The sequence below is a fragment of the Triticum urartu genome, chromosome 6A (genome assembly GCF_056163025.1).
Source record: "Triticum urartu cultivar PI428250 chromosome 6A, HENAU_Tu73, whole genome shotgun sequence".
NCBI classification, from domain to species: Eukaryota; Viridiplantae; Streptophyta; class Magnoliopsida; order Poales; family Poaceae; genus Triticum; species Triticum urartu.
This window is the reverse complement of record NC_141878.1, coordinates 157,918,343-157,932,603: the sequence shown is the minus strand read 5'-3', so window position 1 is coordinate 157,932,603 and position 14,261 is coordinate 157,918,343.

The following is a 14,261-nucleotide window of genomic DNA, read 5'->3' as shown; positions in this document are numbered from 1 at the left end:
AGCATAGCATATGATCGCTCGGTTTATTGCTATTGCTTTCTTAATGTCAAATACATGTTTCTTCGACCATGAAATCATGCAACTCCCGGGTACCGGAGGAAGACCTTGTGTGCTATCAAACATCACAATGTAACTGGGTGATCATAAAGATGCTCTACAGGTATCTCGAAGGTGTCTATTGAGTTGACATGAATCAAGATTGGGATTTGTCACTCCGTATATCAGAGAGGTGTCTCTGGGCCCTCTTGGTAATACACATCACAAGAAGCTTGCAAGCAAAATGACTAAGGAGTTAGTTGCAAGATGATGTATTACGAAACAAGTAAAGAGACTTGCTGGTAACGAGATTGAACTATGTATAGAGATACCGACTATCGAATCTCGGGCAAGTAACATACCGACAGACAAAGGGAATTATGTATGTTGTCATAAAGGTAACTGATAAAAGATCTTCATGGAATATGTAGGAATCAATATGATCATCCACATCTCGCTATTAGTTATTGACCGGAGAGGTGTCTCGGTCATGACTACATAATTTTTGAACCCGCAGGGTCGCACGCTTAACGTTCGTTGACGCTAGAGTAGTATTGGGATATTTGATGAGTGGTAACCAAATGTTGTTTGGAGTCCTAGATGAGATCCCGGACATCACGATGAGTCTCGGAATGGTCGAGAGGTAAAGATTTATATATGGGAAGTCATATTTCAGGTTCCGAAAAAAGGTGCAGTTATTTCGGTATTGTACCGGGAAGCTTCCAGAAGGTTCCGAAGGATTCCGGAGGGGTCGGAAGTTCACAAGTGGGTCCACCACGATTCAAAAGCTAGCATGGGCTGCAGGGAGGCGCCCCGGCCTTATTGGGCTAGGCGCACCAAGTCCTCAAAAGCCCATGTGGCTAGGGAAGGCAAAAAGGAAGGAATCCTAGTAGGAATAGGATTGGACTTGGAGTCCAAGTCCTCTTCCCCTTAGTTGCGCCCTAGGGCTTAGAGGGGCTGTTTCCCATGCCCCTCCGCCTATATATAGAGGGGAGGGGGCGCCCCAAGTGAACACACCAAACCCTTGGCGCTCCGCTCTCTCCCGTTACTCCGTAGTTCCACCGCCTCGTACTGGCGACGCTTAACGAAGTGTTGTTGGTGCTCCACCACCACCATCACCACCACGCCTGTAACGTCCCGGATGTAACTTGCCATATTTGTACTCCAACTCTTGCCATTCTCGGCGCTAAGTTATGAGATTCGTTCTTGGTTGGGTTCTTGTCTTCGTTTTGCATTTTGTTCATGTCATGCATTTCATTTCATGTCATCATGTGCATCTCATTTGCATACGTGTTCGTCTCATGCATCCGAGCATTTTCCCCGTTGTCCGTTTTGCAATCCGACACCCCTACGTCCTCCGGCGCCCCCCTTTCGTCTCTTTTCGTGAGCGGGTGTTAAACGTTCTCGGAATGGACCGAGATTTGCCAAGCGGCCTTGGTACACCAACGGTAGAGCGCCTGTCAAGTTTCGTGCCATTTGGAGTCCGTTTGATACTCCAACGGTTAACCGAGGAACCGTAAAGGCCGTGTGTGTGTTGCAGCCCAACACCCCTCCAAATCAGCCCACAAACCCATCCAAACCCCCTCCATCCTCTCGGTCGTTCGATCACGATCGCATGGCCGAAAACTACACCTCATTTGGACACTCCCACCTCCTTATATGTATAAATATGTGCTCCCCGTCCAATTTTCGGGTCCCGAAACCCTAAATTTCATCCTCGCCGCCACCGGACATGTCCGCGCGCCGCCGGACACTTCGCGCCGCCGCCCCGAGCCAGTGAGGGGCTGCCACGTGTCCGCGCCTCACCGCCTCCGCTGCCGGCCCGACGAGCCCAGATCGGACCCGCCCGGCCCATCGCCACCGCCGGCCCGGCGAGGCCCGCTTCGGGCCCCCCCCGAGCCCATCGCGCCGCCCCGCGCCTCCCTCGCCCGAGCGCGCAGCTCCGCTCGCTGCCGCCCGACCGCCGTTCGTCGCCGTCCGGCCGCGCCGCCGGCCGTCGTCTGCCGCCGCCAACGCCGCGCCACGCCGCCGACTCCACCGCGCCCCGCGGCCCATCTCCTCCACCGAGCGCCAGATCCGCCTCCTCCCCTCCTCTCCGGCGACTCTCCAACTCCGGCGAGCTCTGGCCACCGCGGGACGAGATCCGGTCAACCTCGAACCACACGCCCGAACCCTAGATCTGGGCATCTCAGAGGTCGATTTTTTCCTAAGTCATTTATTTTTTGCATTTTATTGCTCTGTTCATCATGCCATAACTCTGTCACCGTAGCTCCGTTTCTTGCGCATGATATATCAAAATGTTCATCATGATGTGCTCTTCATTTTGTTCCATTGTGCCATGCTTTGTTTGAGTCCATCTTGATGCCTAAATGACTGATGCAAGAGTGCTATAAAATGTTAGATGCTGATTCTTAGCAGATTATGAGCATTTGTCATTTTTGCTACAATTGTTGTGTGCTGCATATGGTCATGAGCTCTACATGTGTTTTGGGCTATGCCATGCCATTTTTACTGGGGTGTATGCCATGTATTTTTGTGATCAATGTGGTGACTATCACATGCATGCAAAGTAACTCTCGTAATATTGCTAATTTCAGAGACTTGGATTTTCACTAAGTCTTTGCTCTGTTGTTATTTTTATGCCATGTATTCATCTTGCTACAGTGAGATCCATGCTTGTTTTGAGTATCTTCAGTAAGGATGATTTTGACATATGGTTGTGCTCTATCCATCCATGCCCCTGTTTGCATTTGTGGAGTGCCCTAGCATGACTTAATCTTGCTCTATTTTTGCTATAAAATGTTCCTGACAGATTGTTTACATGTTAATCAATTTTGCCAAGGTTGTTGTAGTTGATCCATGCATGCTATGAGATTTTGCTTGCCATGGTTAGCTTCATGAACATGTCTTCTTGCTGTTAGTATGCTTAGTTTGTCATGCAATGCCTTGTGGTGAGTGAATCGAGCTCGCAAAGAGGCCTTCATAATTCTGTTTTTTGCCATGTCCAGTTTTCTGAAGTCTGAATCTGTTAACGAAACTTGCCATGTTTACATGGGTGCCATCATATTTTCTGTGCTCTTTTGGCTTATGGTCAGTAAGAGACTTTTGTTCTATGCTTTGAGTAGATTCATGCCATTCCTTTTTTGCTATGATCTGTTCCTGTAGCATGTTGTTATCTTGCTCTAAACATTGCTTCCTGATGTTAATTCCTGACATGTTAGTATTTTCACCAAGTCTGTGATGCTGATATCTTTTGCACTTTTGCCATGCTTGTTTGAACCTGTTATTGTGTAATTTAGCCGTAGCTCAGTGTTCATCTTTTGTCAAGAATCTTGAGAAGATCACTGCCATGTGCTTTGTTGCTATGTTGGAGTGCAGTAGCTTAGTTTCTTGTTGCATTCTAGTTGGCATCGTGTTGTTAATCGCAGAATCGTGCCATTATTGTTTTGCTTGCCATTTGCAAACCGTGCATCCGATTCCGGTGATCTTTATACGATTTCGACCGAAATCAACTCATCTTTCCAGCGGCACACTTGTTTTGCCAATTTGAGGCCTGGTTCAATCTTTTCCTTCCAGAGCATGCATATGCATTGCATATAACATCCCGCATATCATGTCATGTTTTGCATCATGTTGCTTGCGCATTGCACCATGGTTGATTGTTGTTTTCTTTGCTTGTGTTCTTGCCTTGGGTAGAGCCGGGAGACGATTATGTGATAGAGGAACCCGTTGAGTACGCTTACGGGGATCAAGCTTTCGTCAACTCGGAGAACTTTGCAGGCAAGATGACCATACCCTCGAAATCACTTCTATCTTTGCTTGCTAGTTGCTCGCTCTTTTGCTATGCCACGATACCTACCACTTGCTATATCATGCCTTCCATATTGCCATGTCAAACCTCTAACCCACCTTGTCCTAGCAAACCGTTGATTGGCTATGTTACCGCTTTGCTCAGCCCCTCTTATAGCGTTGCTAGTTGCAGGTGAAGATGGAGTTTGTTCCTTGTTGGAACATGATTATTTTTGGGATATCATTATTATATCTTGTTTACTTTAATGCACCTATATACTTGGTAAAGGGTGGAAGGCTCGGCCTTATGCCTAGTGTTTTGTTCCACTCTTGCCGCCCTAGTTTCCGTCATACCGGTGTTATGTTCCTTGATTTTGCGTTCCTTACGCGGTTGGGTTATAATGGGAACCCCTTGACAGTTCACCTTGAATAAAACTCCTCCAGCAAGGCCCAACCTTGGTTTTACCATTTGCCACCTAAGCCTTTTTCCCTTGGGATCCGTGGACTCAAGGGTCATCTTTATTTTAAACCCCCGGGCTAGTGCTCCTCTGAGTGTTGGTCCAACCTGTCAGCAGCCGGTGGCCACCAGGGGTAGCTCTGGGTTGGCCTACCGGAATCTTGGACAATCCGGTGTGCCCTGAGAACGAGATATGTGCAACTCCTATCGGGATTTGTCGGCACATTCGGGTGGCTTGCTGGTCTTGTTTTACCATTGTCGAAATGTCTTGTAACCGGGATTCCGAGTCTGATTGGGTCGTCCTGGGAGAAGGAATATCCTTCATTGACCGTGAGAGCTTGTGATGGGCTAAGTTGGGACACCCCTGCAGGGTTTTGAACTTTCTAAAGCCGTGCCCGCGGTTATGGGCAGATGGGAATTTGTTAATATCCGGTTGTAGAAAACTTGACACTTAATCTAATTAAAATGAATCAACCGCGTGTGTAGCCGTGATGGTCTCTTTTCGGCGGAGTCCGGGAAGAGAACACGGTCTCGTGTTATGCTTGAACGTAAGTAGTTTCAGGATCACTTCTTGATCTTTCTAGCTTCTCGACCATGCTTTGCTTCTCTTCTCGCTCTCATTTGCGTAAGTTAGCCTCCATCTATGCTAGTGCTTGCTGCAGATCCACCTCACTACCTTTTCCTACCCATAAGCTTAAATAGTCTTGATCGCGAGAGTGTGAGATTGCTGAGTCCCCGTGACTCATAAATTACTTCAAAAACCGGATGCAGGCGCCGATGATGCCGGTGCAGGGGACGCGACCGAACTCAAGTGGGAGTTCGACGAGGATTCGGGGTGTTACAATGTGTCTTTTCCGGACGATCAGTAGAGGAGCCCAGTTGGGGCGATCGGGGATCTATGCATTTGGGGTTGTCTTTATTTATGTTGGTTCCGTAGTTGGACCTTGATTGTATTCTGGATGATGTAATGCTTTATTTGTGTATTGTGTGAAGTGGCGATTGTAAGCCAACTCTTTACCCCTTTCTTATTCAGTACATGGGATGTGTAAAGATTACCCCTCTTGCGACATGCCTACTATGCGGTTATGCCTCTAAGTCGTGCTCCGACACGTGAGAGATATAGCCGCATCGTGGGTGTTACAAGTTGGTAATCAGAGCCTTCCCCGACTTAGGAGCCCCCTGCTTGATCGAATCACTGCCATTGTTGAGTCTAGAAAAAATGTTTTGAGTCGTATAGGATTATATATATCGGAGAGTAGGATTCTTTTTACTCCTCAGTCCCTTCGTTGCTCTGGTGAGGCCTCCTGACGTAGAGTTTTGACTCTTCTCTTCTCAAATTTCATGAATTTTTTTTAGGATCACGCGGGTATCTTGGAATCGTTCCAATGGTTTTGTGACGAGAACATTGTTCTTGGTGCCTCCTGACATTTAGGGGTTGTGGCAGTGTCCCGGGGAGTTGAGCTCTGAGGTGTTGTCATCACAATTTTATCATTGCAGTTCTGGAATACCTGAGTTCACCGACATCGAAATTCTCTTTTATGTAGTTGTTGGTGAGATAACCTCGACGCCACCTAGTACGGGGGCAGGAGTTCGGGAGTATTGCCATAACTCGTATAACGAATGCTTTTCGAAGATTGAGGTAAATGATTTTCGAAGTTTTCTTGGTTATGTGTTGAAGGATGGATACAGCTGGATGTAGGATTTGCTAGTTTTGGGTGAGATATTATGCTTCCCCTGTATCCCCAACACCTGATTGCATAACCAGAAAGTTTCGGGAGTTTCATAGGTGGGAATTCTTGTAGCTCTAGTATTTCTTCCCGCAGATATTTGGTTTGTGATTAGGTAATCCTTACCAATTATTTGTTCATATCCGTACATTGTTGATTTTATTCATCTATCTCTATCTAAGTGGCTTCTCAATTTATGAAAGTGTGATGATTTACTTTGGAATTCATTCGATCATTCTTGTTCGGATGTTAAGGCTACATGTTGCAATTTCGATCCATTGATTCAGCTTGAATATATGTCTTTCAAGATGCTAACAGATGTCAACCTCTTCAGGATGGCTCCTCCAATGCGTCAGAATCCGGAACCTCCGCCACCACCTCCACCTCCGGAGGCATGGCAAGCTGTCATGGCCGCCACCAACGCCAACACTCAGATGCTTTTGCAACTCTTGCAAGAGCGTAACCAGGGAAATCAAGGCCAAGGCAACAATCAAGCTCAGTTTGCTACCCTCAATCAGTTCCTCGCAAACCAGCCGAAGTCCTTCAGTAACTGTGTCAAGGCCACATATGCTGACGATTGGCTCATGGATATCTGCAAACATTTTGAGTGTATCAACGTCAGGCCTGAGGACTTTGTCAAGTTTGCTTCGTTCCAACTCAAAGACCAAGCTGCTGAGTGGTATCAACAATACAAAGATTCTAGAGGAGGTCGTGTGATTACCTGGGATGATTTCTGTCGAGACTTCAAAGCTCACCATATTCCTCAAAGTGTTGCTGAGAGTAAGCGTGAGGAGTTCCGCAACCTCAAGCAAGGCAACATGTCTGTTTACCAATACAACATCCTGTTTCAGAGGCTCGCTCGTTTCGCTAAACAAGACGTCCCTGATGAGAAGAGCATGATTTATCAATTCAGATGTGGCCTTAGAGAAGATCTGCAACTAGCTTTCGTGCTTTTTGAGCCAACCGAGTATGATGAATTCTACAACATGGCACTAAAGCAAGAAGCTGCTCAGCTCAAGTGCGATGCTTCTAAGAAGAGAGTCAGGGATGCAACTCCATCTTCTTCTTCACCTCAAGTGGCGGCTAAGCAGCAAAAGTTCTGGTTGCCTCCTCCTCCTCCGTTCCGTCAGCCTTATCAGTAGAAGAGTAAAGGTGGCAATGGATCTTCCCACCCACCCAACCCAGGCTATCAGAACAAAGCTCCATCTCATGCTCCAAGATCAAGTGCTCCGTATCACCATCCGCTCTCAGAGGTTACTTGCAACAAGTGTCAGCAGAAAGGGCACTATGCGAACAAATGCTTCAACCAAAGGCGCCTTCCGCCTCCTCCTCCTGTGAGATCTGCCAGCAATGCAGTGGTCAAGCATAATCCAAAGTTTGCAAAGGTCAACATGATGAACGCAGCTCAGGCAGATGACTCTTCAGAAGTAATCATGGGTAATCTTCATGTTAATGAGATTCCTGCAAAAGTTCTTTTTGACACTGGTGCATCACTTAGTTTCATCTCAAGACCATTTGCATCTAAGCATGAGTTGGCTTTCCAAGTTTTTCCTAGTCCGCTAGCAGTTGTCTCACCAGGTAAACGCATGAACGCTAACTCCATGGTCCCGGATGTTTCTATCAAGATGGGCGACTATAAGTTTCTGTCTTCTCCTATTGTTCTTGGTGACTCGGATATTGATCTAATTCTCGGCATGGACTGGCTTTCTAAGCACAAGGCTCAGCTTGATTGTGCTGCCAGGAAGATTCAATTGACACACTCGTCTGAGGATGTGATCATCTATGCCACTCGTGACGATACCATTCGACTGTTTTCTCTCAATGAGAAGGGCGAGTTGAATGCCATCTCTCAGATTCCAGTCGTTTGTGAATATCAAGATGTCTTTCTAGAAGAGCTTCCAGGAATGCCTCCTCACCGGCCAGTTGAATTCGTGATCGATCTTGGGCCTGGCACGGAACCTGTTTGTAAACGTCCTTACAAGCTTGGACCAGAAGAGTTGAGGGAGCTGAAGAAACAACTCGATGAACAAGAGCGTATGGGTCTGATCCGACCGAGTTCTTCTCCATGGGGTTGTGGTGTTATTTTTGTCAAGAAGAATGATGTCACGGACCGACTCTGCATCGACTACCGTCCATTGAACAAGAATACAATTAAGAACAAGTACCCACTTCCCAACATCAATGAGCTATTCGAACAACTAAAGGTGCTCAAGTATTCTCCAAGCTTGACCTCCGTATGGGCTATCATCAGATTCACATTCCTGAACAAGATATCCCCAAGACAACATTCAGAACAAGCTATGGTTCCTATGAATACACTGTCATGTCTTTCGGCCTTGTCAATTCTCCTCCAACATTCTCTCACATGATGAACTTCATCTTCAACCCTTAGACAAATGATTTCGTCTTGGTGTATCTCGATGATATTTTAGTCTTCTCCAAGAACAAGGAGGATCATGCCAAGCATTTGAGATTGGTGCTGGACAAACTCAAAGAACATCAATTCTATGCGAAGTTTTCAAAGTGTGAGTTTTGGCTCGATGAGGTTCTCTACCTTGGCCATATCATCTCAATCAAGGGCATTGCTGTTAATCCTGAGAAGGTGTCTACAATTGTGAATTGGGAACCGCCTCAGAATGTCAAGCAGCTCCGCAGTTTCCTTGGGCTTGCAAGCTATTGTCGAAGATTCGTTGAGAATTTCTCTAAGATTGCAAAGCCTCTTTCCAACCTACTCCAGAAGCATGTGAAGTATGTCTGGACGCCTGAATGTGACTTCTCTTTCAACACCCTGAAAGAGAAGTTAGTCATAGCTCCAGTTCTGACTCCTCCTGATGAATCCAAACCATTCGAAGTTTTCTGTGATGCCTCCCTGCAAGGTCTCGGTGCTATGTTAATGCAAGAGAAGAAAGTTGTGGCCTATACCTCTCGTCAGTTGAAGCCCAATGAAAAGAACTACCCCACTCATGACCTCGAGCTGGCGGCAGTTGTCCATGCTCTGTTAACATGGAGACATCTCTTGTTGGGAAGGAAAGTGGACATCTTCACTAATCATAAGAGTCTCAAGTACATCTTCACTCAACCCAACCTCAACCTCAGACAGACTCGTTGGGTCGAAATGATTCAAGAGTATAATCCGAGTATCGAATATACTCTAGGCATGGTCAATGTCATTGCAGACGCTTTGAGCAGGAAGGCTTACTACAACAGTTTAATTCTCAAGCCCTTCCAGCCGGACCTTTGTGAAGCTTTCCGCAAACTTAATCTCCAAGTTGTTCCTCAAGGATTCCTTGCCAACCTCCAAGTCTCTCCTACTTTGGAAGATCAAATTCGTGAGGCACAACTTCTTGATGCAATGGTGAAGAAGGTGAAAATGGGATTGCCAAGAGCCAACCCAAGTACAGGTGTTATCGCCTTGATGACAAAGATACTCTATTCTTCGAGGATCGAATTGTGGTTCCTAAGGGTGATCTACGTAAAGTCATTATGAACGAGGCTCACAATTCCCTTCTATCCATTCATCCTGGAAGTACAAAGATGTACCATGACCTCAAGCAGTCGTATTGGTGGACTCGAATGAAGCGAGAAATTGCTCAGTTAGTGAATGAATGTGATGTCTGCAGAAGGGTGAAAGCAGAACACCAACTGCCAGCTGGTCTCCTCCAACCTCTTGCCATTCCAGAATGGAATTTTGACCATATTGAGATAGACTTCGTGACTGGATTCCCCAAGTCCAAACGTGGAAATGATGCTATCTTTGTTGTCATCGACAAGCTTACCAAAGTGGCTCATTTTCTTCCTATCAAAGAATCTATCACAGCAACTTAGTTGGCAGAGCTATATACCTCCAGGATTGTCTCCTTACACGGCATTCCACAGTTGATATCTTCAGATCATGGAAGCATCTTTACTTCTAAGTTCTGGGATTCCTTCCAGAAGGCCATGGGCACCAACATTCGCTTCAGCACAGCCTTCCATCCTCAAACTAGTGGACAAGTCGAGCGAGTTAATCAAATTCTTGAAGATATGCTCAGGGCTTGTGTCATTTCTTTCGGTATGAAGTGGGAAGATTGTCTTCCATATGCCGAGTTCTCCTACAACAACAGCTTCCAAGCGAGTTCGGGCAAGGCCCCATTCGAGATTCTCTATGGCAGAAAGTGCCGTACTCCTCTTAATTGGTCAGAGACTGGTGAATGCCAACTTCTTGGCAATGACTTAACCACAGAGGCTGAAGAAATGTGTAAAGTCATTCGTGAAAATCTCAAAGCCGCGCAATCGCGCAAGAAGAGTTACTATGATAGCAAGCATCGTGACTTGGCTTTCGAGATAGGAGACCATGTCTACCTCCGCGTTTCTCCAATGAAAGGTACTCTTCGCTTCGGTATCAAAGGGAAGCTTGCCCCTAGATATGTGGGTCCTTTCAAGATCATTGGCAAAAGAGGGGATCTCGCCTATCAACTTGAGCTTCCATCTAACTTTGCAAACGTGCACGACGTGTTTCACGTGTCACAGCTTCGCAAGTGTTTCAAGACTCCTGACGGCACCATCAACTTCGAAGAGATTGATCTCCAAGAAGACATGTCTTATCATGAGCATCCCGTTGCTATCCTTGAAGAAACTGAGTGCAAGACTCGCAACAACTCTATCAAATTCCTGAAAGTGAAGTGGTCACACCACTCCGACCGAGAAGCCACCTGGGAACGCAAGGACCACCTTCGTTCTGAATATCCGGAGTTCTTTCAGTCCTAGATCTTGGTACGAGATCCTTTCGTAGTGGTGGAGTGTTGTAACGCCCCGGATGTAACTTGCCATATTTGTACTCCAACTCTTGCCATTCTCGGCGCTAAGTTATGAGATTCGTTCTTGGTTGGGTTCTTGTCTTCGTTTTGCATTTTGTTCATGTCATGCATTTCATTTCATGTCATCATGTGCATCTCATTTGCATACGTGTTCGTCTCATGCATCCAAGCATTTTCCCCATTGTCCATTTTGCAATCCGATGCTCCTACGTCCTCCGGCGCCCCCCTTTCGTCTCTTTTCATGAGCGGGTGTTAAACGTTCTCGGAATGGACTGAGATTTGCCAAGCGGCCTTGGTACACCACCGGTAGAGCGCCTGTCAAGTTTCGTGCCATTTGGAGTCCGTTTGATACTCCAACGGTTAATCGGGGAACCGTAAAGGCCTCGTGTGTGTTGTAGCCCAACACCCCTCCAAGTCAGCCCACAAACCCATCCAAACCCCCTCCATCCTCTCGGCCGTTCGATCATGATCGTGTGGCTGAAAACTACACCTCATTTGGACACTCCCACCTCCTTCTATGTATAAATATGTGCTCCACGTCCAATTTCCGGGTCCCGAAACCCTAAATTTCATCCCCGCCGCCACCGGACATGTCCGCGCGCTGCCGGACACTTCACGCCGCCGCCCCGAGCCAGTGAGGGGTTGCCACATGTCCGCACCTCACCGCCTTCGCCGCCGGCCCGGCGAGCCCAGATCGGACCCGCCCGGCCAATCGCCGCCGCCCGCGCCCGTGCCCCCGCGCCTCCCCGCGCCTTCCTAACATGTTAGTATTTTCACCAAGTCTGTGATGCTGATATCTTTTGCACTTTTGCCATGCTTGTTTGAACCTGTTATTGTGTGATTTAGCCGTAGCTCAGTGTTCATCTTTTGTCAAGAATCTTGAGAAGATCACTGCCATGTGCTTTGTTGCTATGTTGGAGTGCAGTAGCTTAGTTTCTTGTTGCATTCTAGTTGGCATCGTGCTGTTAATTGCAGAATCGTGCCATTATTGTTTTGCTTGCCATTTGCAAACCGTGCATCCGATTCCGGTGATCTTTATATCGATTTCGACCGAAATCAACTCATCTTTCCAGCGGCACACTTGTTTTGCCAATTTGAGGCCTGGTTCAATCTTTTCCTTCTGGAGCATGCATATGCATTGCATATAACATCCCGCATATCATGTCATGTTTTGCATCATGTTGCTTGCGCATTGCACCGTGGTTGATTGTTGTTTCCTTTGCTTGTGTTCTTTCCTTGGGTAGAGCCGGGAGACGATTACGTGATCGAGGAACCCGTTGATTACGCTTACGGGGATCAAGCTTTCGTCAACTAGGAGAACTTTGCAGGCAAGATGACCATACCCTCGAAATCACTTCTATCTTTGCTTGCTAGTTGCTCGCTCTTTTGCTATGCCACGATACCTACCACTTGCTATATCATGCCTTCCATATTGCCATGTCAAACCTCTAACCCACCTTGTCCTAGCAAACCGTTGATTGGCTATGTTACCGCTTTGCTCAGCCCTCTTATAGCGTTGCTAGTTGCAGGTGAAGATGGAGTTTGTTCCTTGTTGGAACATGATTATTTTTGGGATATCATTATTATATCTTGTTTACTTTAATGCACCTATATACTTGGTAAAGGGTGGAAGGCTCGGCCTTATGCCTAGTGTTTTGTTCCACTCTTGCCGCCCTAGTTTCCGTCATACCGGTGTTATGTTCCTTGATTTTGCGTTCCTTACGCGGTTGGGTTATAATGGGAACCCCTTGACAGTTCACCTTGAATAAAACTCCTCCAGCAAGGCCCAACCTTGGTTTTACCATTTGCCACCTAAGCCTTTTTCCCTTGGGATCCGCGGACTCAAGGGTCATCTTTATTTTAAACCCCCGGGCCAGTGCTCCTTTGAGTGTTGGTCCAACCTGTCAGCAGCCGGTGGCCACCAGGGGTAGCTCTAGGTTGGCCTACCGGAATCTTGGACAATCCGGTGTGCCCTGAGAATGAGATATGTGCAGCTCCTATCAGGATTTGTCGGCACATTCGGGTGGCTTTGCTGGTCTTGTTTTACCATTGTCGAAATGTCTTGTGACCGGGATTCCGAGTCTGATCGGGTCATCCTGGGAGAAGGAATATCCTTCGTTGACTGTGAGAGCTTGTGATGGGCTAAGTTGGGACACCCCCGCAGGGTTTTGAACTTTTGAAAGCCGTGCCCGTGGTTATGGGCAGATGGGAATTTGTTAATATCCGGTTGTAGAAAACTTGACACTTAATCTAATTAAAATGAATCAACCGCGTGTGTAGCCGTGATGGTCTCTTTTCGGCGGAGTCCGGGAAAAGAACATGGTCTCGTGTTATGCTTGAACGTAAGTAGTTTCAGGATCACTTCTTGATCTTTCTTGCTTCTCGACCGTGCTTTGCTTCTCTTCTCGCTCTCATTTGCGTAAGTTAGCCTCCATATATGCTAGTGCTTGCTGCAAATCCACCTCACTACCTTTTCCTACCCATAAGCTTAAATAGTCTTGATCGCGAGGGTTGAGATTGCTGAGTACCCGTGACTCACAAATTACTTCAAAAACCAGATGCAGGTGTCGATGATGCCAGTGCAGGGGACGCGACCGAACTTAAGTGGGAGTTCGACGAGGATTCAGGATGTTACTATGTGTCTTTTCCGGACGATCAGTAGAGGAGCCCAGTTGGGGCGATCGGGGGTCTATGCATTTGAGGTTGTCTTTATTTATGTTGGTTCCGTAGTCGGACCTTGATTGTATTCTGGATGATGTAATGCTTTATTTATGTATTGTGTGAAGTGGCGATTGTAAGCCAACTCTTTACCCCTTTCTTATTAAGTACATGGGATGTGTAAAGATTACCCCTCTTGCGACATGCCTACTATGCGGTTATGCCTCTAAGTCGTGCTCCGACACGTGGGAGATATAGCTGCATCGTGGGTGTTACAAGGCCGTCATGTTGGTTGTGATCCCCTATACTTCTCCTCTCCCACTTGCTGGATCAAGAAGGAGGAAACGTCATCGAGCCGCACGTGTGCTAAACTCGTAGGTGTCGTCCGTTCGGCACTAGATCGATTGGATCGTGATGGGATCACGAAGAGTACGACTACATCAACCGCGTGATAAACGCTTCCGCTTAGCGATCTACAAGTGTGTGTAGATGCTCTTCCCCTCTCGTAGCTATGTGATACGTCTCCAGCGTATCTATAATTTTTGATTGTTCCATGCTATTATATTATCATTCTTGAATGTTTTACAATCATTTTATATCAACTTTATATCATATTTTGGGACTAACCTATTGACACAGTGCCCAATGCCAGTTGCTATTTTTTGCTTGTTTTTTACTTCGCGGAAAATCAATACCAAACGGAGTCCAATGCATCGAAACCTTTTGGAGAATTTTTCTAGGCCAAAAGACACAAGATGGGCCAAAGAAGTACCAGAGGGGTGCCCCGAGGGGGGCACA